Here is a 3596-nt window from a genome sequence, read left to right on the forward strand (position 1 = left end):
CCCGCCCCCTGCATGGAAGGGGACACCTCCCACCAGCCCAGGTTGCTCCAAGCCCCATCCAACCTGCCCTTCAACACCCCCAGGGATGGGGCAGCCACAGCTTCCCTGGCCCAGGCTCTCCCCACCCTCCCAGCCAACAAGTTCCTCCTCAGCTCCAACCTCCAGCTCCCTTTTCCAGTTTTCATCCATCTCCCCTTGTCCTCTCCCTCCTTGCCCTTGGCCCAAGCCCCTCCCCAGCTTCCCTGGAGCCCCTTCAGGCACTGGAAGCTGCTCCAATGTCTCCCTGGAGCCTTCTCCTCTGGCCCAGGTGCAGCTCTGGGGCAAACCCAGCTGATCACAACCCCCCCCAGTTGCCAGGGGGGACCCAGGGGACCCCCCTCACCTCGCACGAGCTGGGTGCACTTCACCACGTGGGTGTGGGGGTGGTCGATGGTGATCTCAAACCCTGGGGGGGGGGGAAGACAGAAAAAGGGACCATCAGGAGGGCAGGAGAACATCCCCAGGGATCTCCAACCCCCACGTGCTCCTGGGGGACAAGGGGACAAGGCCCTTCCCTCCTACAGCCCCTGCTGGGAGGGAAACAGGGAGAGAAGAGCCTGTTTTCCTGGCTCCAGAAGTTCTCCAGGCTCAAAACCACCAAGGTCCCAGCTGCTTCCAGACCTCCCAACAGCTCCATGACTTGCAAGATTGAAAACAAAACCACCACAAAGGGCTGGGTTCTTTTTTTTTTGTGTGTGTGTGGTGTTTTTTTGGTGTTGTTTTTAACAAGCAGCAGGACAAAAGCTGGGGGAGCAGCTGGGAGGAAGGGGAAGACAATGGCAGCTGCTCCAAGGAATTTCTGTCACCCCCCAAAAAAAAAAAGCCAAGAGGAAGCAGAGGTTTCCCCTTTGGAAGGAGCCTGGAGGACTAAGGACAACTGGGCTTGATGCTCCCTCTGCTTTCCCAACTCACTGGGTGGATCCTGTTTGAAAGAAAAGGATCCTAACTGAGCTTGGTCCAGAGTTACATCTTCTAGATCTAGATCCTAGAAGAACCAGGGTGTTAAAAATCAAAAGGCAACTGGAAAACCTGAGTCCTGGCAGAACTGGGGGGAGTTGAGCCCTTGGTTGGTCAGGCCAGAAGGTGGGATCCACCCCCAGGCCCCTCCTGGCCCCCTGGGGACAAGGGACAAAGTGACACTGGCTGAGCCACAGGAGCACCTGGGAATCTGCCCCTGAGATGGAGCAGATTTGGGTCAAACCATCTTGGAACATGGAACGAGCAAAATCCCACAGCCCTTGGGGGAACATCCAGCTCCTGCTTGGAAGAAAAACCCCCTCAAAAACTGTTGGTTTCTTTCTTTTTCCCCTTCCTATTCAGCCATTTGATCCAAATCTTGACTTTTTTAGCCCATTTTGTGAGGACATTCCTGGATGTCAATCCTGGCCATGGGATCAGAGCACAGGGGTGACCAGGACCTGCTGGGGGGGTGAGAAACCTCAACACCCCCCAGCACTGACCCTGATCCCAGGCCCAGCTGTAAAACCTGGCAAAAAAAACCCCAGGAGCTGGGGGGGTAAAATGGGAATTGGCCTGGATTCCTGCTCTCCCAGGGGCCAGATGTGCCCTCCAGCTGTGGGGAAGGGGCAGCTCAAGCTTCTGGGGGACATTCCTGGCTCTGGGATGGGGGTCCCAGTTCATCCATTCACTTGGAAAAACCTCCCCAGGATCTGTTTTGGTTGGAGTTTTTTGGGGAAAAAAAACAAACCACTTGGAAAAACCTCCCCAGGGTCTGTTTTGGTTGGAGTTTTTTGGGGAAAAAAAAAACAAACCCACTTGGAAAAACTTCCCCAAGGTCTTTTTTTGGGGGGGAAAACCCCACTTTGACCAACTTACCCAGGGTCTGCAGTATTATGCTCTCTAGAATGACCAGGTCTTGGGCTTGTTGCAGGTAGGCCTGGGGTTGAGAGGACAGGCAGGTTACTCAGGAGGAGGCACTGGGATAAAACCTGCACATTTCTAACTCCCCTCAGCTCAGGGAGGCAAAAGCAGCAAAGGGGGGAATCCTTCCTGCTGGTCTGTACTGGGGGAAACTGGGAGAGATTCCCTGCCAGAAAAGAGAAAGCAGAGAGGTGGGGATGGAGCTGCCCCCCCTGTGGGGGTTTGGGGACCTCTCAGGTCTGGTCCCTCAGCTCTAAGAGCAGCAGAAAGAAGAATCTGTTGCTTTTGATTTAATTTAGTTGTGGTTTTTTATTGTCTTTTTCATTTTCCTCCCCAGGATGAAGCTGCCCCTTCCAGCAGGGCTGGTTTCTCAGCTCCAGGTCAGAGGGGCTGGTTCCAGAGGTGGGAACTGGGGGAGGTTTTGAATGAAGCTACTACTAAAGGTGTGGGGACAGCACTGACCCCCCCCAGGATGGAAGAGATGGGGAGGAAAAACCTTCTGCTGGGCAGGAGGAGCCAAAGGCCCCAAGCAGGCAGGAGCAGTGGAAGGTGCCTCTGCCTATCCCAGGGCCCAGTTGCTCCCACAGAGAGTGGGTCATAGAACCATGGACTGGTTTGGGTTGAGGGGACCTTAAAGACCATCTAGATCCCACCCCCTGCACGGGCAGGGACACCTCCCACCAGCCCAGGCTGCTCCAAGCCCCATCCAACCTGCCCTTCAACACCCCCAGGGATGGGGCAGCCACAGCTTCCCTGGGCAACCTGGGCCAGGGTCTCCCCACCCTCACAGCCAAGAATTTCATCCTCATCTCCAACCTCCATCTCCCCACTTCCAGTTTTAATCCATCCCCACTTGTCCTCTCTCTCCCTGCCCTTGTCCCAAGCCCCTCCCCAGCTTTCCTGGAGCCCCTTCAGGCACTGGAAGCTGCTCTAAGGTCTCCCTGGAGCTTCTCCTCTCCAGGCTGGACACCCCAACTCTCCCAGCCTGGCTCCAGAGCAGAGCTGCTCCAGCCCTTGGATCATAGAACCATGGGCTAGTTTGGGTTGGAAAGGATCTCAAAGCCCACCCAGTGCCACCCCCTGCCTGGGCAGGGACCCCTCCCACCATTCCAGGCTGCTGCAAACCCCATCCAACCTGCCCTTGGACACCCCCAGGGATGGGGCAGCCACAGTTTCCCTGGGCAACCTGTTCCCATGTCCTGCTGCAGGTGCTGGGATCCAGCACAACTCCAAGTCCACCATTCCCAGGCCTGGTGCTCTGCTCCTCCCAGCACAGCCCAGCCCAACACTCACCTCACTCTTGGTCTCCAGGGGGGTCTCCAGAGGGTGCAGACAAGCATGGGCCACCTTGATGACATGTTCCAGCTTCCTGGGCTGCTCTTCCACCTTGGCTGCCAGGAACAGAGCAGCTGGCACCACTGACTGCAGGGGGAGGGAGGACAAAACCACCACCCACATCATTATTTTCTTTAAAAATCACTCAGTTCAAGATTAAAGTCAATACATGAGGCTCCTTCTCACATCTAAACCCAACAGAAAGCAAAGTCTGTGCAAGTGCAGGAAGGAAAAAGGGTCTGTGGGGACCACCAGGAGCCCCCCTCCCCAGGCAGCAGCAGAGCTGGGGGTCCCAGTGCCCCCCACCCCAGCACACTCACATTCCTGTGGAACTGGCTGCA

The 3596-nt window shown here is 56.3% G+C and overlaps 1 protein-coding gene across 1 annotated transcript in view; it reads right to left on the bottom strand.

The window, feature by feature from the left end:
- The window catches only part of CCNT1 (cyclin T1), a gene marked incomplete at its 3' end in the record, with an annotated part of 8574 nt that extends 4987 nt beyond the window's left edge, over positions 1-3587 (bottom strand). The window contains exons 1-4 of the mRNA XM_010004629.1: positions 3576-3587; positions 3214-3342; positions 1876-1936; positions 383-445 (exon numbers count right to left, since the gene is read on the bottom strand). The remainder of the gene's footprint in view (positions 1-382; positions 446-1875; positions 1937-3213; positions 3343-3575) is intronic.
- Positions 3588-3596: the final 9 nt, after the last annotated feature.

This window comes from Chaetura pelagica, unplaced genomic scaffold, assembly GCF_000747805.2.
Source record: "Chaetura pelagica isolate M959 unplaced genomic scaffold, ChaPel_1.0 scaffold459, whole genome shotgun sequence".
In the NCBI taxonomy this organism is placed as follows: Eukaryota; Metazoa; Chordata; class Aves; order Apodiformes; family Apodidae; genus Chaetura; species Chaetura pelagica.